Genomic DNA, 27,638 nt, shown 5'->3' on the forward strand with positions numbered 1-27,638 from the left:
TGGGGTGTTACAGAATCACACAGGAACAGGTGAAGGTTAACACAGGGAAGCTCAGGAGCGCAGGACGCAGGACACCTCCTAGGGATGAGATAGCCAAGCACTGGCGTTGGCTGGGTCTCAGGTGAGGGATTAAATCCCCAGGGCATGTTCCTGATTGGAGGAGCAGAGAGGTCCAGTGAAAGCCATTGGATGGCTACAGGAAGATGGTGGTGCCCCATAGGACACAGGACACCGCCAATATTGCGCCCGGGAATGGACGCCGGCAGCAGCTAGGCAGGAGGAGACAGACGCAACCGTCGGGACGGAACAGCAGCATTCCCCCGGCCGGTACCAACACGGAGGGAGCGGAGACCCCACATCCGGACCGGTAAGTACCGCTGACCACCTGCGGTCGTGACAGATACATTTATAAAATATTCCCCCCCCCCCATTTCTGTCTCAGCGGATGACTTTCCACTTCTGTTTCATTAATCTGCTTTGGACTTTGGAAAATGTGTGTGTCTATAAAGGAGACTTGCTGTAGTGGCGTTGTATCTCATCGCAGCCGGTTAATGTGTTTGCCGATAGATGGCGTGGCAGTTTCCCAGTTGCGCATGTGTAGTGAACGGCTTCGTCATTCCTGGAAAGTTGTTTTGCGCAGTTGGATGCATGATGGATTCCTATGGATCAGCGCAAAGCACGGTTATCCAGTTTCATGCGCGAAGGCGAGCCTGCTTCACAAATGTATCGCAGGATGATGGCGGTGTACGGAGAGCAGTGTCTCGCATGGATCACCATATTCCGGTGGTGTCAGCGTTATGAGGTGGAAGGCGAAAGAATCAAGCCACGGCCCAGGCAGGCGCATGTGGTCACCTGACTCTTTGTGGAGTGCTGCTGCTTCCTTCGTGTCTCTCTCTCTTTCAGCTTTCTCTAAAACATCTATGTTTCTAATACTGTATGTGATTTACTGCAGCCCTTCAGGGTTCGTTAGATCTTCCTCTATTAGACATGGGAACTGTGTACAGTGATATCTATAAAATACGGCATTTCCAGCTAGTTAGGAAACCTACACAATCTCCCGTTATGTGACCATCTCCCAGGCCTGCAAATGACACCGGCAAATGTTTTTACCATATTCCAAACGGCTATTTACCAGGACGGATTTATGAGAAGACTGCGAATTGCCTGTTTCTATAGCTGCCGGCTCTATGACAGGAAAAATCCAGAGATATCGGCGGTAAATCACACAGAAATGCGCCGGGATGGGTAATAAAGTTCAGTAAGCTATATCCTGTTTTTATAAAGCGTGTTTTAAAGGGAAGCTTAGCAGCACTGCTGAGATTATCTTTCAAAACCAGAGTTTACACAGGAGGATCCAATTCCCAGTCCTCATTTTAAGAGTCTGTCAAGCTGAGGACTTCTATATTACTAGCGGAATGTCACCAAACAACAAAATTACCGCGCACAGCAACTTTGTCCCGGCGGACGGCGCTTAAATGGGGAAACAAATAAGTGTCATTTTTACATAGAGGAATCGATGCTAATCTAGGCTTCTGTCCTGCAAAAAACCTATACTTCTCACCACTCCCTTCTCTTTTCCTCCACTTGTCTCTCCCCCTCTTATGCCAACTTTCTCTTCCCTATCTCCCACTCCTTCCTCCTCTATTTCCCTCTCTGATGTAACACCCTACTCCTTTTTCTGTCCCCTCTTTCTCTTACCCTCTTACTTTCTCTGCTGTCACTCTGATTCAGACCTGTATGCTACGCTGCGCATACTTGCAGCCCACCGAACAGGCCAGCTCCGCCCGCCTACCCACCGAACCCCCCTCCCCTGCTGCCCGCATCTCTTCTCTAGCATGCAAGGGTGATATGTATGAGAACACAGGGTTTGAAGGGGAGAGAATTCATTTGATGGTCTCTGGATCGCACAGAGCAATCCTGAATCAGACCCTGTGGTTTTTAAGCTATTTGTTTAGGGGGAGTATGATGGGGGGAGCAGTGTGTGGAAGCTTTGTTATTTTTTTTTTTTAAATAAAGCTCGTTAGGAGGCGCCATGGTGAATAAATCATTTTTTTTTATTGGCGCTTGATTTTATTATATACATATAAATGTGATTAAAGCTGGCAGAACAGCGTACTACATTGGGATACGCACTGACAGATATATATATACGCGGAAGCTTGAGCTGTACACTGATTGCTGAGTCGTATTTCTGCAGGGCCGAGCTAGCCCTCCACCATTGTTCAGTTGTCACAGTAACAGAACGTCTAGTTAACCAGGACGGTTTATGTTCCCTGCTTGGCTGAATGGGGGAAATAAAGATGTACACAGCAGGAGGCCTTACACAATTTTACCTTTTTTATCGTGTCTTTTATTCTTACATTCCAGAAGTATAACATGGAAGCCAATGGCCCAATCCATCCGGCATAATGAGTTCCATCTCTCTATTCTGCAGACGGCTGCCCAGGAATTTCCTTTTAATGGTAAGTCTGGTGTACAGAGAATGCAACAGCGGAACAAATGTCCCTCTGAGATATTTGATGTTATAGATTCAGAAGTGTGAGCGGTTTGGTCTTTTAACTGTTTCTTGTATATTATCGGAAGATACCCTCCTGCTACATCAATTATATACAAAGGGTACAAAAATCTCCAAGCAGAATTTAGGGAAGGAATTATTTTTATTTCATTTTTTCTTCTCGTACGTCTAGTACGTTCTGTATATCTCATACTTCATGATAAATCTCAATAGACCCTAATAAATATATTGCTCGTTCCATTAAATGGGCGACAAAAATCACACTTCAAAAATCCCATCCAGATGTTTTCTCATTAAAAACATCAAAATCACAAATGTAATAGGGAGCAATTTTTCAAATCTCACCCTAAACATTACCAAAAATCACAAAAAAAAACAGACCTGGTTCTGGCAGGTGAATTTGATAGAACCATGCACAGATCAGTTAGATCGGAGCGTGGTTCTGTCCAAAAAGGTGTTTTAAAGTAAAAAAAAAATACAATGGTGCACTTTTGAGTTTGTGATCCTCACTGAATAACCCCCACAGGGCTTAATTCAGTATACATTGCTAATCAGAGAAAACACAGGGGACTGCCAGCAAAAACCTGCCGCACAGAAGGATAGAATAATCCCATCTTTTGGTCCTGCTGACTCAGGACACACCCACGGGGCGTGGCCTATGAAAATGGGGCGTGGCCTCATTGCATGACACATCGTAAGGACGCGCCCCTGTTCTACGCCGCTCTGCGTGGCTGAATAGACACTGTGCGCATGCGGTCAGTGTTATGCGAAGGGGACCCCTGCCGGACCCTAACTCCGTTGCCTCAGACAGGAGTCGGCAGCTGTGTGCAGAGCTAGGCTTCACCTGGGCCCGTCTCGGCTGGGGAGCGAGTTAGGCCCGCTCCGCTCCGCTACAGGCAGGTCTTAAGGGTGGACAACACCTGCTGCCGAGACCAGGAGAGTGCAAGGGCAAAGCTAACTACACCTACAGAAGGCAGGGGGACCCCGGACGCCTGGCGTGTACTAAACGTAACAATACGTGAAGATGGTAATAAATGTAAATGGTGAACAAGGGAGCAACAATGCTACAAAGATGGGATAATATCACAACAACTGAGGGCAACAATGCTGAAGATGGAATATAAAGATCAAAGATATAACTGGCAGCAATGCTTCTAACCAGGTGGAATATGGAGCTAGAAAGCACTGGCAACCAGGTCCTCTGATGACACTTATCTGTAGCCGGACACAGGCAAACGGGACACGGCACGAGGAACAGGACGAGGCACGACACAGAACGGGAAGGCACAGTACTGTAGAGTACTTCTGGAACCAGGAACACCAAGGCACACTAAGGTATGACCAAAGCTATAACCGGCGTCTGTTCCCAGCAGACGCCAGCTATTTATTTGAATCTGCCGCCTGTGATTGTGCTGACGTCAGCTGAGCTGACGCCGCACGCTGCTGGGAGACTCGAGAGCGTTGCCCAGCAACGCCCCGACGTCCAGCAGCCGGAACCACGGAGCCGGAAGCTCGGGGCGTTGCTAGGCAACGCCCCCGACGCTCCCCCGGCGCTCCATCTCCGCCGCCCGTCCCGGACGTGACATCACGCAGAGGCGCTCTGGGACGGCGGCGGCTGACAGTACCCCCCCTTGAGGAGAGGTCAACCGACCTCCAAATCCTGGCTTCAACGGATTTTGCTTATGAAATAATTCTTTTAAAGATGGAGCGTGAAGGTCCTTGTCCGGGACCCAGGACCTTTCCTCAGGTCCATAGCCCTTCCAATGGACTAGAAAGAACAAACGCCCGCGAGTGATTCTCGAATCAAGAATACTATCGATCACAAACTCCTTGATGCCTTGACGAATTACTGGGGCCGGCCTGTAAGCACGTGGCCGATGGGCAGGTTTAAGCAATGAGGCATGGAACGTGGGATTGACCTTCAAAGAGCGTGGAATCTGGAGTCGAAAGGCCACAGGATTGATCCTCCTAATGATCCTGTAGGGACCGATAAAGCGAGGACCCAACTTCTTGGATGCCTGATGGATATTAATATTCCTGGTGGATAGCCACACCCAGTCTCCGACTTTAAACGAACAAGGTCTCCTGTGACGGTCGGAGAAGCGCTTTGCGGCCGTGGTCGCAGAGAGGAGAGCCCTACGGACCATAGCCCAGATACTTCTCCTACTGGTCACCCACCTCGAATTACCTGTTCTGGCGGGAACAGGATCAAACGAATTGGCCCGAGGGTGGAAACCATAGTTACACAAAAATGGAGACATTTTGGTGGCAGAATGCCAGCCATTGTTGTAGGCAAACTCTGCGAATGGCAGATTTTCCACCCAATCCTGTTGGGACTTTGATACGTAACACCGCAGGAACTGCTCGAGTGTCTGATTCACACGTTCCGTCTGCCCATTAGATTGTGGATGATAGGCCGAAGATGGACTGAGCTTAATCTGTAACGCAGAACAAATAGACCTCCAAAACTTGGCCACAAATTGAACGCCCCTATCTGAGACGATATCAGTAGGAAGACCATGCAAGCGAAAAATGTGGCATAAAAACAAAGAGGCCAACCTTTCCGCGGAAGGTAAACCAGTCAAGGGGACAAAATGTGCCATCTTACTGAATCGGTCTACCACCACCCAGATGGAATCACAACCCCTGGATAATGGTAAATCAGTTATAAAATCCATGGAAATGTGTGACCATGGCCTCCGGGATATTGACAAGGGAACCAACTGACCAATGGGCGAAGAACGGGGAGTCTTATTCCTGGCACAAACGTCGCAGGCAGATACCCATACCTTGACATCCTTCCTCATGGTGGACCACCAGACAGCTCTTGATAACAAAGATAACGTTTTATCACTGCCGGGATGACCCGCTGATTTACATTGATGAAACTCCAAAAAAATTTTTTTGCGGAGCTCAAAAGGTACAAAGGCCCTTATTCTGATTGATGCGGACTTTACCGCGTACTTACGGATCGCGTCTTTATGACGTCTGCGCATGCGTGGAGAACGCTACGCGCATGTGCCACGCCTTGACTCGGTACCAGTTCGGCCAAATCCCGTCCAAAACTGTTCACCGCTATCAGTCGGGAAATAGGGGCGTATTATGGGCGTCATGCGGAATGACACATGGGCGTAGTTTCAAAGTGGGCAAAACGGGGCGGAAACATGGGCGGACACGGGGGAGTACACTTATGTTGGGGGGCGTACATTCGGAAACCACTCCGAATGCACGCGATGAAAAAAGGGCAGAAATGTGCGGTGTCCACAAGTGTACTATTGCTTTGCGGACACCACTCGTTCATGCGGTAGGCGAACGTACGCCTAATGACTACAACCATTAACACCTGAACCCAATAGAATCTACTCCTTTACTCATTACTCACTAATAGGACGCTTGTCAGTGCTTTAATTGAAACCATTGCTGCTTCAAGGAACCCGTACTAAACACCCACATATGCTGTACTTGTCAGACACTTTCAAACTGCTAACAATGGACATGACAGAATATTAATACTAGCAATACACATGTGTATTTGACATGTACTCATGAAACCACACATTTTGGGTAAAGTAAACACATTTATTTATATTCATGTCACAGTCAATGGCAGTGTGATGCAATGACCATAAAATAATACATACAAACAATAAACAACATGGCAGGAATGCCGCAAAATAAATAATAATACAAAACAAATATAATTGCACACAGATGGACTCCAGCACCTCCTATGTGCCACTGCACATGCAGCCAGTGGGAAATGATGAGGCTGCTGGCCCTTCTACAGCAGGGCAAGCTGCACCTGACCATTCAACAGCAGGGCACCCTACACCTGGCCCTTCTGCAGCAGGCCAACCTGCAGCTGGCTCATATGCACCATCAGCAGAATCATTTGGAACACAACCGGGGACTTCACAAGATAGTACCATGGCCATCACTTCAAGTACAGCTGACAGTAATGCCAGGCAAAAGAGGGCAACAGGGGAACCACAAAGGACATATGAAGCAAGGCCTCAGCTGGTTCCCCTCAGCACGTGATTGGACACAAGAAGCTGACACACACAGCACAATGGAAGATTTGGGAACACATAACGGCAGAGATTAATGCAGCCACAAGTTCATTTCCGACCACGTTTGGCCTTGGTAGGCTCCTTGGCCTGTGCAGCAGCTCTTCGGGGACGGCCAGATGCTGGGGCAGGTGGAGCAGATGATGTGGAGGGGTTGGCTGGTCTACCCCTCCTGCCAGCAGGGAGTGTTGCCGCTGGTAATGCACCAGAAACGGATGCCATTAGGACCCTGTTGCTGGTAACCAGCTCCACCATAAGCTCATTATGGTGGAGGAGGAGATCATTTTGGCGGGTGGCTTGCTCGGCCAGCACCTGAGCACTTGCAGCCATGGCCTGCATGCTCGCAGCCATGGACTGCTGGGTGCTGACCAAGCTCGCCAGGATCTCCTCGGTCCTACGCACCCGTTCTGATGCCAAGTCTCCCTGCTGGTTGATGTCCCCAAGCACCTCGGCCAAGGCGGCCAAATCGGCTTGGCCCGATGCCTGCTGCTGCACAGGCCTACCTCTGGGGCCAGGTGGCACGGACTCCTCCACCTCCTGAACAGAGTCGTCACCAAGCGGTGGGGTGTCTGTGGGCAAAGATAAACACAATTAGGAGACATTCTACGATAATTACTTGCACAAGTTTATGGCATGACCAATATTTACCTTCCAGAAAAGACGCAAACACTTCAGCTGGGGCCTCGCTATCCATAGTGCTCACCCCCCGGATCTCCTCAACTGATATGCAGCTCTCGGCCATCACCTCCAGGGGGGTGAGCTCTAGCCCTGATGGCATGGGGCCGGCCCCAGATGTCTGGCTGTGGTCCCACCGCTTGGTCAGCTTCCTCTTCAGGTTGGTTTTGAAGTCCTGCCACCTGCAATGTAAGTTGACATATTAATACATGTCACTCCCAATGTTAGCTGTTGCAGCCATTGCTCTGTGCTACATATTACAACATGTGATTATTGTCCCATATATAATATTACATGCAACTATGATATCAACCGTTACAATACACATTCACAATCACCGTACTCTAACTCACAATGAAATTACATGGCAATAATGTATGTGTATCGTAACAACCTCACGGGCCATTTGCTAAATGCATCTAAGCATCAATTCAATCATTACTTGGCTATTACTGGCCACATGTATCACAAAACAACTTGCCTCTTCTTCACATGGTCCGTCTCCCGAACTTGTGGCGCTACTTCATTAATCTCTGCCGTTATCTGTTCCCAAATCTTCCATCTGCGTGTGTGTGTCAGCCTCTCGGATGGACACTCTATCCAATCACGTGCTCGGGGAACCAGGATGGCCAGCTCCTGTGCTTCATATGCCTTATTTTTTTTGGGTGGTTCCGCTGTTGCACTGGCTCGCCCCTTGCCACGTCCCTGGCCACGCCCCCTGGCACCAGTCGCTGCACTTGAAGTGCTGGCCATGGTACTACCTTGTGAAGTCCCCTGTTGTGTTCCAAACAATTCTGCTGATGGTGGATATGAGCCAGCTGCAGGTTGGCCTGCTGCAGAAGGGCCAGGTGTAGGTTGCCCTGCTGTAGAATGGTCAGGTGCAGGTTCCCCTGCTGGAGAAGGGCCAGCAGCCTCCTCATTACCCACTGTCCGCATGTGCAGTGGCACATAGGTGGTGCTGGAGTCCATCTGGTCAAATAGTTGCTGCAGCACTGGGTCCACCTCTGGTTGGGATCCAGACATGTTAGCAACAACATTGTCACCTTCTAATACACCTTTATATACTGTTTGTGTAATCTGTTTGGCGGACATCAGCGGCAGCTGCGTTCCGTGCGTGAGCGTACGTCGCTGGTTTTTCGCGCCGCATACGGTGGCGGAAATTCCATTGTGTAAAACCTGGCGAAAGTTCGACATGAAATACTGGTCACCAATGCTAACATTGCATAGAATCTTCTGATACACCTGTGACTATTGCTCAATACACATGCTATTTGCTAGCATGACATGACATTTCATTCATGACTACTGTGGTATTGTGGCGTTTTAGTGCAAGCTAAAAGTAGCCCATTCCCTTAGAGAATCCAGGCCACAAGTCATGCAATACTCATCTCTACTGTTATAGACCACACATGTGAGAGCCCTATAAATAATGTCTTCCTGCTAGAATCATTTGTCTTCAGATCTGGACTTGTCAGGGTCTAAGGTAAGCTCTTCCATGCTCCTTGTAGATATGATATCCATTAACAATGTAAGTGTATGAATGTATGCACTATTGCCTCACTGACTACAGATTGTTGGGCCAGCAAAGTGGTGTATTATTATTGCAACATGTCAAATGTTCACTATTTCACTCACAGGGCTTAAACCTGTGTGGGTTCATCTATTGCAGGACAACATGTCCCAGCAATAGATGAAATGTGTCATAGTACATGATGTCGGCAAAAAATGCTGACACCTTTATCTGTGTGTTTTGGACGGTGTGTATTGAGTTCATATTATTGTGTCATCATTAGAGAGTCAAATGGATCTGCGGGATTTCATGGGGCGGCCATCTATTGTACGTATTGAAGGCTACAAATCTATTTGTAGTGGGATATGGCCATTATGTGCATAGGTGCATCAGTATTTATGTTCATTTCTTTATAGGTTGCAGAAGCTATTATGCGCTACATGGAGAGGAGGCTAAGGGCACTTGCGGCTCTCCCCACTCGTCGGCCAAGGAGGCCAGGACGTGCTAGAATCTATCGCACACGGGTGACTCTGTTTGCTATGCCCGATGATGAGGTACTTACTAGGTACCGGTTACCGCCACATGTCATTCTGGATCTGCTCACCTTAATTCAGAGCGATCTGGAACCTCTACACGGGATCACGACAGCAATTCCGCCTCACACACAGCTGCTGGCGGTGTTGCATTTCTGCGCCTCAGGATCATTCCAACAAGTAGTGGCAGTACTTGCTGGAATATCTCAGCCGGCCTTCTGCCGAATCCTGAGGCGTGTGACGTCGGCCATGTTCAGGCGCAAGGGGCACTTCATGGCCATGACATTTGCCACCGAGACCCTGCGCAGAAGCCAGCAGGCCTTCCATCAAATTGCTGGCTTCCCTAATGTGATAGGGGCTGTGGATGGCACCCATGTACCATTTGTGCCTCCATCTCGAAGTGAGAAGATATATAGGAACCGCAAATTGTTCCACTCACTGAACGTGATGGTGGTATGTGGCCCATCCATGGAGATTCTCGCCTTCAACTCGAAGTTTCCCGGAAGTGCCCATGACTCTCATGTCATCCGACAAACCGGGATATGGCATAGACTCCAAGAGCTGGAAGGCCGTGATGCGTGGGTTCTGGGTGACTCCGGTTACCCATGTACGCCCTGGCTACTTACGCCGTACAGCTACCCAGCACCGGGCCCACAGGAGGCATTCAATCGGGCGCATGTTGCCACCAGGCAAGTGGTGGAGCGCTCAATTGGGCTTTTAAAAGGTCGATTTAGAGTGCTCCACCGCACTGGTGGTGACTTACAATATGCGCCTGAAATGGTGTCGAGGATCGTGGGCCTGTGTATATTTTTCCACAACATTGCTGTGCGGCGTGAGATACCCTTTGATGAGTGGGAGGTACCATCTGAGCCGCAAGATCCGCCCATGCGCCCATCCCGCGCCCCTGAATGCCGGAGGGGATACCAGCTGCGGGACTCTGTGGCGCAAAGATACTTCAGGTACATGTTATTGAGTTGACAGAACACACCAATTATTGTACAAATCACCCCTTCAAATAAGTACAGTGTGTTAGTTGTCAGTGTTACAACACGAAAATTAGCCAGCCTGCCCTCCTAATGGCAAAGAAATAGGAGATATTTATCATATGTGCTTAGTTTGGGGGGAAGTTCAATATAGGTGCTAATTATTATACCTTGGACAAGGGATCTTATGTGTTTGTTATATCTTCATTATTGTAGTTGATACTATCCCTGATGACTGGTGAGTACATTGATTTATTCTATCATGTGTTGGGGATTATTTCCTGTGTTGATGTATGATTTGTTTGCATATATAGATATATATCTATATATGATGTTGGAATTTATTCACATGTTTCAACATTTCAAGGAGCATGCAGGCAGGCAGGCAGGCAGGCAGGCAGGGCTGGTGTATAATGCTGGTTTCAGGATACCTGCAAGTGTGTGTATGTGTCTTTTACACATAAATGTACGCATACACATATATGCATAGAGTAAGTAATGCTAACTACAGCTATGCCTTGCTAAGCTATAGCACGCGTTGCTTGGCGGAGCGCGGCCTTATTGGATTTGCTAAGGGCATACACACTGTGTTTTATATATATCAGATTTGTTCATTGGCATACATCAACACTACGGTTTTGAAGGCATGCGAATTTTTCACCATTTGTGTTGGCGCAGAGACGCTGTTAATGTAAAAATGAACAATAAAGTTATTATCACAAATAACTGTGATCAACCAATGCCACCACCTGATTGGTTGATAGATGCCATTGTCAACATGGCGGAGACACGAAGGGCAGAACCCTTCACGCATGAGGAGCTCAAGGTTCTTGTCTCCGTCATGGAGACAAGGCTGGGCCGTGCGGGGCCCTTCATAACAAACCGCCATAAGCGGAGGGCGTACAGAGCGGCAGGGCGCCGAATTTACGCCCGCACTCGGGTGCGGAGGTCCCTCGGGCAGCTGGAGAGGCGGTGGTCGGACCTCCGCAGGCGCCAGCCCCAGCTGCTCACACAAATAAGGGGCGAAATTGCTGAATGTGAGTATTTTAGCTATGAAATTTCGCACTTACAACATAGCATATATAAGCAATAAAATGTGTCTCATGATAAGTGGGTGTCCATGGGTTTAAAAGTCCATAGACTCTTATGTGTGCTTCTTCCTGGTTAACATGCAGTCATGTGCCTTTTATATGTCATGCCATAGCATTGAGGATTCTGATGCATACAATGTGCCCAATCTAATATGTGTTACACATTGATAAATGCCTGGGTTGTAATGTGTGACCAAATGACTAACAATCACATAATAATTTAAATGTCACAATTTGGAGTCCATTAACAGTAAGGAGCTACTTTCCTGCATCGTTTGCCATCATTATCACCCTTCCATGTATGTCTTGTTATGGATGAATAAATGTGCCCCAATGAGCCGACATTGACCATGATGTTTTTTTCTACCACACAGCACGAGCCCGAGCCCGACAGGCCCGTGAACAGGCGGAGGCAGGCCTGGCCCAGGACGAGGCCCAAGACCCCCAGGAGGAGGTGGCGGCAAGGGTGGAAGAGGAGGAAGTGGAGGAGGAGCAAATGGTGGAGGAGGAGGTGGTGCGTGAGGAGGTGGAGGAGGAGGAGGTGGAAGAGGAGTTTGTGGCGGAGGAGGAGGTGTTGGTGGCGGAGGAGGAGGTGGAGGAGGAGGTGCTGGTGGTGGTGGAGGAGGAGGTGGAGGAGGAGTTGGAGGAGGAGGTGGAGGAGTTGGAGGAGGAGGTGGAGGAGTTGGAGGAGGAGGTGGAGGAGTTGGAGGAGGAGGTGGAGGAGGAGTTGGAGGAGGAGGTTGTTGTGGTCGAGGAGATGGCGGAGGAGGGGGCTGAGGAGGCCACGGTTGCCCCGGACACATCAAGTTCCGAGGGGGAGGAGGCGTGCCAGGCACCGGACTCGCCGCAGATCGGTATGTTTACATAATGCATCATTCATGAAGTAGTTGTACTGGTATATGTTATGTAGCACTGTTGATTAAAAATTTTGGGCACATACTAATCATATAGACCCCAAAGTGGGTAGCTACAGATACAGGTACGGGTTAGATGGGGAGTCCAAGGCATCACTTTCATCCAGGACACCTCTCAATTACACAGGTTTGTGGGATGGGTTGGAGGTCCATTTGGACTGCCACATAACCGTTGTAGTTAAACAGGATCCAGGAGTAAAGGGATGAGTGGATCATTTGTGGATTAAAATCACCTGCTGCAAGCGTAGATTATGACCCATCAAATAGTGGCATCGATATTGTTGGTGAATGTTATTTATAAACTGTAGGATGTATGCTCGAAATGGAGTATGGGCCGGCCTACCTTGGAATGGCGTCACAAGTTGGCAGTGTCCCCGGAGCCTCCTCTACCTAAACCCCCCCTGTAGTTCTGATTTATTTTTGTCACTCACAGAATTGTAGGTTGGTTTAGACAGAATTATGATTTAGAGGATGTGTATTGTGCATTCCTGACATTTGCATAACTCCCATGCCACCAACCATCACTGAACTTAGATTGAGCAGATTGTGACAAGTTGTTATTGACGTAGGCCATGACCTGCTTGACATTGGTTAGTCATGGGTGGGTTGTGACTGAGAAGAAACAATATGACTGTTATGTCTTCTGCAGAGTTAAGGGTCGAGGGCAAAATAGACAGTATGTAGTAAATAAGTTTGCATGTATGTATATATGTATGTGTCATATATATTTATCTATGTGTGTCTCTATCTCTCTACATAGATAGATATATATCTCTATATATATATATATATACACACATGTCACCTAGCATTTGTGCAATTTATGTCGTAGTATGTGAAATGTATGCATGAATAACATGACTAATTTTTGCCCCTTTGACATGCCCACAGATGACACCACACCGGCAGATGAGGGGGTGCGTGGGGCCCTCCTGCGAGCAGAGCACCATCTCCGGCTCCTTCAAGCCGACTTGCAGGACCTAAAAGACCTGCTCATTTAATGTTTCCTTTTTTTTTTTTTTACATTATGTTAAATAGATATTTTAATAAATTCTTTATGCAAGTTCACAGTTGTTGGTTTTATTAGCACTTTAAATAGTATATGTGTAGAATGTTTATAATGTTTGACACAGGGTGTAATAGAAACCATTGCACTTACATTGCTGTAAGGGTTAATGTGTGCTATGCATGTGTTAGGCATGCTTGTAAGGATATATTGGAATCTAATTGATTCCAATTACAAATAAGCTGTTTTTTATGAGGGTAGGTAATTGAATAAGTGGGTCATGTGATGTATTGCAGAAGATACTTCATAGTGGGTTGTTTGGCGGAAATCCTCCGCTTACGTGCGGTAGCACCGCTTGGCTCCCGTTCGGATGCGGTATTCCCGAGCATACTCTGTAATACTCTGTAATACCGTGCCGAATCGGAGTGTTTCTCCCGCACACGCATGATTTGTATGTCGTCCGTAAACACGCCCTGTTCTTAAAGAGTGAGTCCGTCCGAATGCGGAGGACACGTGGGCGTTTCTACGGACGATGGCCGCATGCGGAAAAACACCGTGGCGTGCGGACCGCTCCGTAAGAATGCGGGAATTTCCGCACAGATCAGAATAAGGGCCAAAGAGTCTACCTTCTGGCACGGCCTTCGGAGCCGAAGCTTGTGCCAACATGACTTGATCCATAAGGCTATGAGTAACCCCAGCAATAATACAAGAGGCAGGAATAATAGACTCTGGTTGTAAATGCGGTTCTTGGACAGCGGAAAAACTTCTTGAAAGAGCATCGGCAACGACATTTTTTGACCCTGGCCTATAAGTAATAATGAAATTAAATCGGGCAAAAAATAATGTCCACCTAGCCTGCCTAGCATTGACTCTCTTGGCTGATTGGAGATATGCCAGATTTTTATGATCCGTTATGATGGTAACCTGGAACCTAGCCCCCTCCAGCCAATGTCGCCATTCCTCTAAGGCTGCTTTAATGGCGAGAAGCTCCCGATTGCCGACATCATAATTACATTCCGCTGAGGAAAATTTCCGAGAAAAAAAAGCACAAGGATGTAAGAACCCATCCTGCCTATCCACCTGTGAGAGGACTGCCCCAATCCCTACTTCTGAGGCATCAACTTCCATGACAAAGGGTAATTCAGGATTGGGATGCCTCAAAACCCCGGCGGAAAGAAAGGCTGCCTTCAACTTAATAAAGGCGTTAACAGCGGCATCGGACCAGACTGAAGGATTGGCGTCCTTTTTGGTTAATGCAACAATGGGGGCTACAATATCAGAGAAGAATGGAATAAATCTTCTATAATAGTTAGCAAAGCCCAAGAACCTCTGAGTGGATTTAAGGTTAGATGGTTGAACCCAATCCTTAATGGCCTGAAGCTTTACTGGGTCCATTTGAAAACCCCGAGGGGAAATAATGTAACCCAGGAAAGAAATGCTCTCCACCTCGAACTCGCATTTCTCCAACTTGGCATACAAATTGTTCTCCCTCAATTTTTTTAGAACTGCGCATACATGCAAGCGGTGCTGCTCCAGTGATGGGGAGAAGATCAAAATATCATCCAGATATACTACGACAAAAACCCCCAGAAACTCCCTCAAGACGTCATTAATAAAATCCTGGAACACTGCAGGTGCATTAGCGAGACCAAAGGGCATAACCAAATACTCATAATGTCCCGAATGCGTATTAAACGCAGTTTTCCACTCATCACCGGCTTTAATGCGGATTAAATTGTACGCCCCTCTCAAATCAATTTTAGAAAAAATGGATGCCTTACGAAGCTGATCAAAGAGTACAGATATGAGTGGAAGAGGATACGAATTTTTTACTGTAATGGCATTGAGCTGTCTAAAATCAATGCACGGGCGAAGGGAGCCGTCCTTTTTCCCCACGAAAAAAAACCCGGCTCCGACGGGTGATTTTGAGGGCCTAATGAACCCTTTCTTAAGGTTTTCCTCAATATACTCCTCCATCGCCTTCTCCTCAGGAAGGGATAAGGAGTATAGTCGCCCCTTGGGAAGTTTGGCCTCAGGAATGAGATTAATGGCACAATCATATGGTCTATGAGGGGGCAAGACGTCTGCTTCTTTTTTGGAAAACACATCGGAAAATGACAAATAAGGTTCAGGTAACCCAGAAACTGAGGGAGTCACCATGCGGACTGGCAGGGCTAGACAATTATGAGAACATTGCTCACCCCAACTTACAAGTTCCCCTGACTGCCAATCAAAATGTGGGTTGTGTAGTTTAAGCCAAGGTAATCCCAGCACTACGGGTGTAACAGGACTATGAAAAATAAAAAAGGATAAGAGCTCGGAATGGGTAACCCCAACCTGGACCTGTAGGGGAACGGTGCGCTGTGTAATAACTCCATTGGGCAAACGGTTGCCATCTAAGCCATACACCGAAATCTCTGGAGATACTGGTATGAGGGAAATCCCCAGTTCTTTGGCTAACTGGGAGTCCAGAAAATTACCCGCAGCCCCACAATCAATAAATGCCTGGCCATCCCACCTATGAATTTCAGAACAAATACATATGGGGATTAATAAAAAATTACTGGGAGATATAAGAGGTAGGCCTGATAGGATGTCTCCCCGCATCCTCAGGCCTTGGCGTTTCCCGGGCGCTCAGGACAAGCATTTACCAAGTGTCCCCGGATCCCGCAGTATAAACAGAGGCCCTGAGCACGCCGTCTTGCCTTCTCCTGCGGAGATAAGCGAGCTGCGCCCAACTGCATAGGTTCCCCAAGGTCAACAGCAGAATCCTCGGGGACACTGGGCAATGGCACCAATCCTGCCCCTCGCTCCGAGCGTCTCTCACGGAGCCGGCGATCCACCCTGATAACCAGCTGCATGAGATCGTCCAAGGACATTGGTGTGGGATACTGCACCAAGGAGTCTTTTATTTGGTCAGACAGCCCAACCCTAAATTGGGAGCGTAAAGCTGGATCATTCCACCCTGAATCATTAGCGTATCGCCGGAATTCAGAGCAATAGGCCTCTGCCACCTGGCGACCCTGTTTGAGAGATCTAAGGTGAGCTTCTGCTGCGGCTGCCTTATCTGGGTCATCATACAAAATCCCCATTGCCTGGAAAAAAGACTCCACGGACCGGAGAGCCGGACTGTCTGACTTCAGCCCAAATGCCCACGTCTGTGGATCCCCCTGGAGGAGGGAAATAACCAACCCCACTCTCTGTATTTCAGACCCGGAGGACAGGGGCCGTAACCGAAAATATAATTTACAGCTCTCCTTAAAATTAAAGAACTGATGTCTATCCCCAGTGAACCGATCAGGAAGGCTCATTTTGGGTTCTTTAACAGCCATACCTGTTGCAGGAGCTGCTCTACGAACCTCCTCCTGAGACTCAACTCTGAGAGTAAGATCCTGCAACTGCTGAGTGAGGTGGTGTAACTGTTCAGCAAAAACCTGGGCCGGAACCCCCGCATTGGGATCCATGCTAAACCAAGAAATACACAACCACTGTAAAGGTAATATGGTTGTGTTACAATTTTTATCTGGCCGGTTATAATGTTATGCGAAGGGGACCCCTGCCGGACCCTAACTCCGTTGCCTCAGACAGGAGTCGGCAGCTGTGTGCAGAGCTAGGCTTCACCTGGGCCCGTCTCGGCTGGGGAGCGAGTTAGGCCCGCTCCGCTCCGCTACAGGCAGGTCTTAAGGGTGGACAACACCTGCTGCCGAGGCCAGGAGAGTGCAAGGGCAAAGCTAACTACACCTACAGAAGGCAGGGGGACCCCGGACGCCTGGCGTGTACTAAACGTAACAATACGTGAAGATGGTAATAAATGTAAATGGTGAACAAGGGAGCAACAATGCTACAAAGATGGGATAATATCACAACAACTGAGGGCAACAATGCCGAAGATGGAATATAAAGATCAAAGATATAACTGGCAGCAATGCTTCTAACCAGGTGGAATATGGAGCTAGAAAGCACTGGCAACCAGGTCCTCTGATGACACTTATCTGTAGCCGGACACAGGCAAACGGGACACGGCACGAGGAACAGGATGAGGCACGACACAGAACGGGAAGGCACAGTACTGTAGAGTACTTCTGGAACCAGGAACACCAAGGCACACTAAGGTATGACCAAAGCTATAACCGGCGTCTGTTCCCAGCAGACGCCAGCTATTTATTTGAATCTGCCGCCTGTGATTGTGCTGACGTCAGCTGCGCTGACGCCGCACGCTGCTGGGAGACTCGAGAGCGTTGCCCAGCAACGCCCCGACGTCCAGCAGCCGGAACCACGGAGCCGGAAGCTCGGGGCGTTGCTAGGCAACGCCCCCGACGCTCCCCCGGCGCTCCCCCGGCGCTCCATCTCCGCCGCCCGTCCCGGACGTGACATCACGCAGAGGCGCTCTGGGACGGCGGCGGCTGACAGTCAGCATCTATTCTCTTCAGACTTGGGGGACTCCAAGCTGCCCCCCCGCCCCTGGGCATCCCTGTATTTTTTTCAAAAACACTCAGAAAACGTCATATTTCCACCCAGAAATCAAACGGCGATTGCTAAGAATTTGCATTTTCATTGGCAATGTGCTTTCTGGTATGCGCAATGTGAACGCTGTCGGATGATAATAGCTCAATTTGCATTTTCTCAAATTAGCGGTTCATGCTGAATACTGGGCCAGGTACAGTGACTGTGCAGTGTGTTGTCTGCCACCCAGCAACTACCCAATCTGCCGCGTGCACAATTCCTGACCGGACAATTCCTGACAGAAAAAAAACATGAAATGAGCCGCATATAACCGCCCAGATTAATAGAAGCGCCTGGGCTCAGATTTCAGTATCATCAATTCCGAGTAGTTTTTCTGGACTTGTTAAATATTCATTGATGCTGGCACTAGATAAATCCCAGTCGGCCTCTGGAGAATTAGGGAATGTAGGTAATTATTAGACAAAAGCCTGTAGCAGAATTCTTCATCATATCCTCAGTGAGCATCAACTGTGCTGCTTAAAATAGCTGAAATAAGTATTCTCCAGCAGCAGGCTGTGTATGTGTGATAATTAGCTGTGGTTGTGGGAACCATCTCTCTCATTACACAGGTGTGTTACAAAGCGCTGATGTGGCGGTTGTGGTATTATTAATGACAATACACTGTTAATTATCTTTGCAAGAGAGACACAGAATGAGAACACATGTAGAAGGTTACTGGACATTTTGTTCAGTTCATATGACATGGGAGTATTATACAATACAGTTTGAAGGTCAAATAACTCTCGATTACCTGCTTTTGTGTGGTTTAATGTGTGTGTCAGGCAGAGAGGTACAGGAAGTGGGGCAGGCAGAGAATTACAGGAAGTGGGGCAGGCAGAGAGGTTAGTACAGGAAGTGGGGCAGGCAGAGAGGCTAGTACAGGAAGTAGGGAAGGCAGAGAGGCTAGTACAGGAAGTGGGGCAGGCAGAGAGGTACAGGAAGTAGGGCAGGCAGAGAGGTTAGTACAGGAAGTGGGGCAGGCAGAGAGGTACAGGAAGTGAGACAACATACCTCCCAACTGTCACGATTTTTTTGTGAATGTTCCGCGTCCCACCTGCGAGCAGCAGTGTGGTGGGGGAAGGCAGTTTAAAGACTCCCCTGTCACTCTCTGGTCTCAGTGGTGAATAGTTGCTGTGTGCACGCGCATGATGAAAAGGGGTGCATTGCTTGCGATTGTGGCATTGCCGCAAAGCCATTTTAAAGGCCAGACCACTTTTTTGCTATGCACGGGAGTCCTGCTGCCTAATCCTCAAATGTTACTTAGGAGGGATAGGACAGGCAGAGAGGTATAGGGAGTGGGGCACGTAGGAGTACATCACATCAGCCCCCTGTGAGATTACCATTTGTTATAAAAGATCTAAAATCTATCAAATGTTTGCCAAAAGGAGTAAGCATACCATAGGGGCTGTATCAGAGGTGGAGCATCTTTACGAGCTGCACATCGAAGCCTTTTCTGAGCTTATTCATCATAACTCCGGACTAATCAGATGCAAGCTGTGAGAGGATCTAACCTCACATCCCCAGCATTTTATTACGCTGATTGCAGGAAAATAAACAGATTTGCTTTTGTCTATTATTAACAGTGTCTGTAACATCGTGCTCGCACAAACAACAACTTACAGTAGACTAAGGAGAAAAAAACTTCCTCTATCAGGAAAAGAGCGCACAAAGGGTAAAGTAAAACTTTGCCAGCAAATCAAACTATTTCCTCATGTATGTAGATGTGAGTTTGTTACAATATTAAGGTGACCACCAGTTCTCCTTTAAGTTCTGTCCTCCCTCGAAAAGTGTCCTCCTTTATTGCCCTTAATAACGTTGCCGCACCTGGGCCTACGAGGCGCTAGTTCCGCCACTGCCCACCCTGCTAGTCTATTTAGTTTTGCTTCTGGTTTCTTTTATTTACAATATTTTTCTTCTTCAGTTTATTTGTGTCATCCTCTTCATGGTAAAAAAGTTCATCACCTTAACAATATGGCTGATATGGATTTGTATGCAAACCCAATGGTTTATGCATACTTCCCAATTCTTTCCCCAAAGGTGCAGCCAACCCGAGCTACATGTGAGGAGGGCATGGTCTTTGGCAGTGAGAGTTGAGGGGGGCCGAGACCCTCATTTTTGTCACTTTCGGGGCTTCCCAGCACTCGCGGAGCAGCTGAGCAGCCCCCAACTCCCAGTCCCGCACTGAAAATATGGTGGGCGAATGAAATTCGGGACCGGGTGGGGGTGGAGCGACGTGACCTTTTGCAGAGGGTCCAGGCGCAGAGCAGCAGTGATTTCTGTCTCCCCCTAGCTGCCACCTGCAGGAAAGACAGCGGGGCAGTCTCCAATAAGCGTACATACATGAATTAGGCATTTAGTGGTAAATTTACTAAAGTTTCTAATAAGACATGATGTTTCCCATAGCAACCAATCAGGCTCTATCATTTTCAAGGATGCAATAGAGAAATGATAGATATAATCTGATTGGTTGCTATAGGCAACCTCACCTCCTATATTTAGAACTTTTAGTAATTTACCATTTAGTCTTCGGACGAAATGAGAAATGTCTTGCTTGGGCAGATGACAGGTACTAAGCAAACGCCGGTTCTGTATTAATGTTCCACAGCAGCAGCAGAATCTCCGCCATGCAGTAAGTATATCGCTCATATAAGCAATTAGTGGAAGAACACGAAGCTATAAATCTCTGTGACACTATCTAAAATTTTGATTTCCTTAAATATAATTATGTTTCAGTTCCTATAAGGAAGTCTCCCGAATGTTACTTAGCACGTCTTCTATCTTACTTTAATTGTATTAGGAATTATAATACACTTTACTACAGACATCTTAAATTGTCTTTTTGTGGATGATGACAGCATGCAGTCAGGTGCTGCAAATAAGCTTCTTACGCGGTATGAGTTAGTCCATGTGTGCAGAAGTCCCTAGACAGTCACACGGCGTATGCATACCACGGTGTGTACCAGAGGCGGAGCTTCCATTGGTGCAGCATGGTGCAGTGCACCGAGGCCCCTGAAGACTAAAGGGCCCCGGTGCCACCTTCTTGTCACCCAATTTTTTTCCCTGTCACACTCTGACTCCACCTACCTCTCCCTGTCACACTCTGCCTCTCCATGTCACCCTCTGCCTCTCCCTGTCACCCTCTGCCACTCAATGCCTTTCCCTGTCACCCACTCTTCTCCCTGTCACCCTCTTCTTTTCATGTCACTCTCTGCCACCCCATGTCTCTCCCTGTCACCCATTTCTGTCCCTGTCACCCATTGCCTCTCCCTGTCACCCTCTGCCTCTCCCTGTCACCCTCTTCCACCCCATGTCTCTCCCTGTCACCCCATGTCTCTCCCTGTCACCCTCTGCCACCCCATGTCTCTCCCCGTCACCCTCTGCCTCTCCTTGTCACCCCCTGCCTCTCTCTGTCACCCTTGAATTGGGGTGGAGGATGGGGGCCCAAATTATATTTTTGTAATACTGACCCAAGATGCAGGCGTACCTCTGAACTGAACTGTCTGCAAACTCAGACTGTAATAACTTATATAGGAAGAGGCCATGCACCGGAGCAGTAACATAACGCCGCAGACGCAACGACTGCACAAGACATAAGTGTCGGCATGCGGGTCAAGATCAGGTGCTCGGTGCATCTTATATTCACCTGGATAGCAGCCACATCTGCCTCCAGCTCTTCACAGGCCTTTTCCAGGTCTTCCATTTTTGATTTCACTTATTCGGTCTGGGATCCCAGATGAGCGAACTTGAATTTTAGAGCTGATTCTTAGCCGGTGGCATAACTACAGGGTGGCTAGACTGGTAAAGGTGCAAGGGCCTACATGGCAAAGGGGGCTCACTGAGCTCTGCAGTTTGAGCTTTGAGATCTGGATATACCGGAAGACATGGACTGGATTTCTGTACTCCTGGATCCTGATCTGCCGCAACCACGATGAGGTTGTTGCCTGCTGGCCTCGCTGTCTGGTGCTTACCTGAGGAGACTCCTCTGTCCTTGGTTGTAGTTCTGGTGGGTAACCCCTTAGCTGCCCGTTGGAGTGTCTGTCCCCTGGGCGTGCCTCTGACCATCATTATGCACGGCTCTCTTCTTGTCAGTCGGTTCCCTGTTTGGTTTGGTTGATATCTACACAGCTGCAGCTGCACGTGTAGACCTAGGGGTTTACAAAAATCAAATAGGTAGCCCACCTTCCAGGGGGTTCCCAAGCCTCTAGTTATGCCACTGTTCTTATGGGACGGCAAGTACAAATGCAGAATGGATCCCGCATCTATCTGTAAACAGCACATATGCCAATTTGATAACTCTTCAATGTATGTGGAACATCTGCTTCTGACAGATGTTTTGCACCCAGCCTGGAGTGACAGTAAGTCCCAGCACTGGTGCTTACGTCTAAGGGCAAGAAAAACAGCGGGTGATGCCAGAAACGCTCCCTTTCACCTGAAACCGGATGTATAATTGGCATACATGGGTAGATACTTTCATTAGCATAAGATCAAATGGAACAGTGGACACAGATGTGGCAGAAAGGGGCCCCGGAACTGGAGTCCCAGAATTCCTGATGGCTACTTATACCTCCCAACATTGATGGCAGTGGAGGAGGGACACAGGTGTGCGCCATTGGGGCGTGGTCTCCCAGTCAGGGGGTAGGGCCTATGCCTGCAGGGCTCCCATTAGGCCACGCCCCCACACTGTGAGAGCTGCTGGCCATGATCTCATCTCCTCTCTGCAGTGAATAGACAGCCGGGGCAGGTTTTGTCCCATGGTGGGTGGAGGGGGGCTCCACCCACGACGGGACACAACCTGCCCAGGGTAGAACCAACCCCCAAAAAAACGAGACGGACCCACGAAAATCGGGACAGTTGGGCTACCCTGAAAACCCTCATGCTCTGCTAGGCATCACCCAATCATCCTGATTGCGGAAGAAGCACGGTGAAAATAAACCCTTTGAAGCAGAAGTGTATAAAAGATGGAAGATGTTCCAGAAGAGGCTCCAGTCTGCAGGATAGTGATGAGATGCATTAACCACCTTGATGTAGCGACACGATGTTCCGCAGGACGGGCTCCTTGTCTATGCTATCTCTTCTCCTCTCCGCAATCTTATTCTGTACAGAACACGATATGGCTAATGCATGAGACCCGATCATTTTCCTCTCCCAGGCAGCAGCTGGCTGAGATGAGAGAAAATGATATATATATATGTATGTACCTTATTTCCTGGGATACGAGTGTACAGAGATCAGAACATTCAGTGGTTACACAGGGTGCTAGATGCTGCTGCAACATGCTGCAAACTGAGCAAAGCACAAAGTGACAGATGACGACTCTCAAGGATTACAGACGTGATCGTCACCAAGCCTGTCATCCCTGTACATTGCACAGTAAGATTCCCCCACGTCTAAGGGATGCACTGCTTTGAGAAAGAACTCCCTGGTGGGATAACGGGATAATGTGTAACTCTTTCTGGTTGAAGGGGTGTAAACAGAAATTTGGGGCCCCTTAGAAACCCACATTACAGTGCTGCCTGTTCATACTGTGCCGTATTAAAGTGCCCTCAAGATCAGATTATGCCATGTTACAGTGCCCCAGTTCATATTATGCGACACTATATGCAGTTTATTGTATATTTTTATATTGTGTCACATTACAGTGCCCCAGTTCCTATTATGCAACATTATAGTGCCCTCTATATATATATATATACAGTGAGTAGATTAGATTATGATACATTTCAGTGCTCTCCAGTTTATACTGTGCCACATTACATTGCTCATTACCATTATTATACCCACTGAACCTACCTCTCGCTAAAAATGTAGTCGTACAATTCAGGGTGGGTAATGGATCAGACCCAACTGCTTAGTGCACAAATCTGGGAAATTGATGTGCAACTTTTTAACCTGGGTCCAGGCCCCCAAAGCCTCTGGGCCCCATAGCAATGGAACCCTTTGTGCCTAATATAGTTTGCCCTGACCCAAACAGAACAATCCTGTTACCCGGTACTTCTCGTCACTTGTCCAGTTCCAATACGGTGTTATTCTGGTTCACTCGCAAAGGCACAATCACTCTCTATAATGACAAAACCATATGCACTGCAGGTGGGGCTGATGTAACATGTGCAGAGAGAGTTAGATTTGGTTTTAATGTTTCTGTGCAGGGTAAATACTGGCTGCTTTATTTTTACACTGCAATATAGATATCAGTTTTGAAGTACAAACCCCACCCAAATCTAACTCTCTCTGCACATGTTACATCAGCCCCACCTGCAGTGCACATGGTTTTGTCCATTAGAAAGTGATTGTGCCTTTGCGAGTGACCCAGAATAACCCCCCATAGTCTCTGTGGATTTGTACTTGCTCAGTTCAGGTGTGACCACTGTCTCATCCTCCTTCCAAGACATCTGCTTGGATGTGAAGCTGAATAACAGTGGCGTTGGCTGAAAGAACGGCAGGTTAATCAATTTAGGGCATTTTTTAAAGGTTGATTCATTGTATATAGTTGTTTACGGTGAACTTCGTTGACTTTTGGCCTTCACTGGAGCACCCGGTTGAGGACAGCGACACCACCCGGACAGGTGGGCAGTCAATCTAGAAGGCTGAGCGGACACCGCTTGTTGTTAGGATATTGGTTGTTTAGGTAGGAAAGTTATGGATGGAGCTTAAATAATAGCCGTTCTTTCTTGGCCACCATTAATTAATACTATTAACCAATAAATTAAGCTAAAGTTGTTCAATAAATTACAGCTAACACTTTCTGCCAAACCTAAGTCTCTGAGTCGTTATTTCAGGTTTAAGTTAAGTTCAGCGTTAATCATTGTGCAAACACAAGGTCATACATCAGCCGCTAGGATCTTTACAAGTGTCGCACACCAAGCTGATCTTTGTAGGCTACTTATGTCATTTTGGCCATTATTCTAGTTGACTCGGACGGATGCGTATTTTCGGACAGGAACCGAGTGTTCTTAGCCCCGTCTTCCTTACGGATCGCTCACACCGTCCGAATGTGGTAAGACGCCGACCGAACGGACCGTGAGTGGATTTTTCATGTGAACATCTGTGGGAACCTCCCCCATCCTCCGATGGTCACCGACCATCGAATGCTGGACTGAGTGGTCAGACAGCACCGAGTGCCCCAGACCACTCGGGCATTTCTCCGTGCAAAAGCAGGGATATGGGCGGGCAGCTGGCATCCGGCTATGTCATATTTCCGCCCCCCACACGTGCGTCACGGCCGGATTACCATACGTACACACAGCGTTTTCATGGGAACGCCCATGAAACGCGGGGCATACGCATATGGTAATGAGCAAAATCAGCCCTTCACGCCCCTCTCCACCCCCTGCTCGGATGGTTCCGTACAATCATTTTCTGCACGGATCTCACGCCGTGTTCGGACGTGTGAGGCGTTCGCACATGCGCAGAAACGCAGCTGCACATGCGCAAACACAACCATCGGCCGTCCGTCCGCATTCGGAGCCATCCGACTCAATTAGAATAAGGGTCTGTGTATTTTTTTTAAATAATCTTGAATATAAAAGATGCAACAAACATCTGTAACCGTTGATTATTTTGTGCATTTGTCCCTCCTCTCACTTAAAGGCACCATCAGGAGATGCCGGTCTGCACCACATTTGTACATCGGCAGGTAGCAGAGGCAACTTGAGGTCGCTAAGTAGCCTTTAGACAAGACGAACGGCAAATTAAAGAAAAAGGAAATGAAAAAACATGCATTAAAACATGAAAAGCCCAAGAAAGCAGAGTTTGCAGACATTCCGCATTTCTCATTGTGACAGAGGATGGCTTAACAAAATGTTGAGTGCTTTTAGATTGCTTATAAATAAACGGTAATGTAATGTTCCCTGGTCGGGTCGGTATTGAGCAGTCATTTGTTACTAGCCTTGCAGGGGAGGATGAGCGGCGCCAGGAGGACTGTCAGGCAGCTGACCCGGAGCCGCGGGTGCATCTGCTCACTCGCAATGAGATATTAAATGCATGTGCTGGAGAACAGATAGGCCCAGCATCACCCAGACGGAGGTGGAGGGGATAATTGTGCAATGTCATAACCAGCACCGTCAGTGTGAGCAGGAAGCGCTGCGTCTGCATGTTTAGCTTCTCGGGACATTATCAGGCTACACCCAGTGGCAGCCATGTTTTACTTCCACACGGAAATCAGGAACCCGCAGGAATGGGAGCTGCGTCCATAGGGCCTGATTCAGGGTTGATTGCAAAAGCAAAATCTTTTTCAAAAGCTGCGCTGCAGGTGGGGCTGATGTAATAGGAGTTAGATTTGAGGGAGTTATTTTATTTCTGTGCAGGGTAAATACTGGCTGCCTAACTCTCTCTGCACTTGTTACATCCCCCCCCCTTTCAAAATCTGTGACAGTTTTTACTTTCACTTTGAGCAGTGACAGTTTTTAGCCCATGAATTCTCCACCCCACCCCCAGTCCCTATTTGCTCCTACCTCCAATCTCTGTCTTCACAGCTCCCACTCTCCATATCCAGTCATTTTGAAGCAGATCAGTGTCCCAGCAAAATTTGCTTTCATTTTCTGTTGACATCTTTAAGCACAAAGTCATTTGGTTTGTGAAGTGGCCCCTAGTGGTCACTGGCGGCACTTCACCTCATAAAAAAAAAGTCTAGAGCAGGCATGTGCAACCTTGGCCCTTGCACTGTTGTGAAACTACAAGTGTGATCATGCCTTGCCATGATTTTGCTATTAGGGAATGCTAAAACTATTGCAAGGCACGCTGGGATTTGTAGTTTCACAACAGCTGGAGGGCCAAGGTTGGACATGCCTGCTCTAAGAGCATCAGAAATACATCTATACCCATACCCTCCAACTGTACCCTTTTAGCCGGTACAGTACAGTTTTTTAACGGTCTGTACCGGCTAAAATAAAGTGTACCGATTGTACCGATTTTTTTTTTTACAGCTCTGGCTGAGGGACTGTTTCTGGGAGATGTAGTTCATAACATTGCTGACTGTTCCCCAGGGAGTGTGGGGAAGCAGGCAGCCAGGACTACATCTCCCAGGGTGCACGGTGGTGGGACATAGCAGGCCCGCCTCCCCCTCAGGGAGAGACTCCGATTGGGGGGCATCACAGCTGTGGGAGGCGGCATGTGCAAGGCGCTCCCCCCTCCCGGCGCCCTCTCCCCTTGTAGCTGCGGAACCTACCCGGATTATTGGAGCCCTGACCTGTACCTGCCTGGCCGCCGAGCAGGGGAATCCAGGTATGCAGGGCCCGGGGGTGGGAGGACACAGTTCCCGGTGTGTGTGTCTGACTCGTGTGCAGTCAGTGCAGCATGTTCTGTGTATATGAGGTGAGGAGCAGCGTGTGGCATGCAGTGTGTGTGTGTATATGAGGAGCAGCGTGTGGCATGCAGTGTGTGTATATGAGGTGAGGAGCAGCGTGTGGCATGCAGTGTGTGTGTATATGAGGTGAGGAGCAGCGTGTGGCATGCAGTGTGTGTGTGATGTCAGCCCGGTTTGGGGTAGTGGAAAGTAAAAGGGTACAGATCACGCCCCCTTTAAAATGGTAACACCCTCTATCTATGGCCACACTCCCTGGCCTGTACCGATTTTTTATTTGGAAATGTTGGAGGGTATGTTATACCACACTCTGTAAAATGTACAATTAATTTCTTCAACACAACTCTCCCTGCTGCAGTTGCGGCTGGTAGTGTACAGTACTATCTACGGCTTTCATCTCTCCCTTCTCCTGTCGCTGTAAGGCCTCTAATGAGCAGCAATCTCTGCTCACACGTCAGATCATTGAGCCCCATATTCCGTGTGTAGTGGAAAGTCACATTTTCTCGCAAATGAGGGGGATTAGTACACCAGGAACAGAGCGTC

General features: G+C 48.2%; 1 long non-coding RNA gene across 1 annotated transcript; it reads left to right on the forward strand.

The window, feature by feature from the left end:
* The first annotated feature begins 724 nt into the window (after window positions 1–724).
* LOC146036530 (uncharacterized) lies at window positions 725–25,622 on the forward strand. The gene is made up of 3 exons (XR_014460831.1): window positions 725–1,216; window positions 2,368–2,462; window positions 25,385–25,622. It is a non-coding gene; the product is annotated as an uncharacterized LOC146036530 (long non-coding RNA).
* Window positions 25,623–27,638: the final 2,016 nt, after the last annotated feature.

The sequence above is a fragment of the Crinia signifera genome, chromosome 9, assembly GCF_055691185.1.
Source record: "Crinia signifera chromosome 9, ASM5569118v1, whole genome shotgun sequence".
Taxonomy (NCBI): domain Eukaryota; kingdom Metazoa; phylum Chordata; class Amphibia; order Anura; family Myobatrachidae; genus Crinia; species Crinia signifera.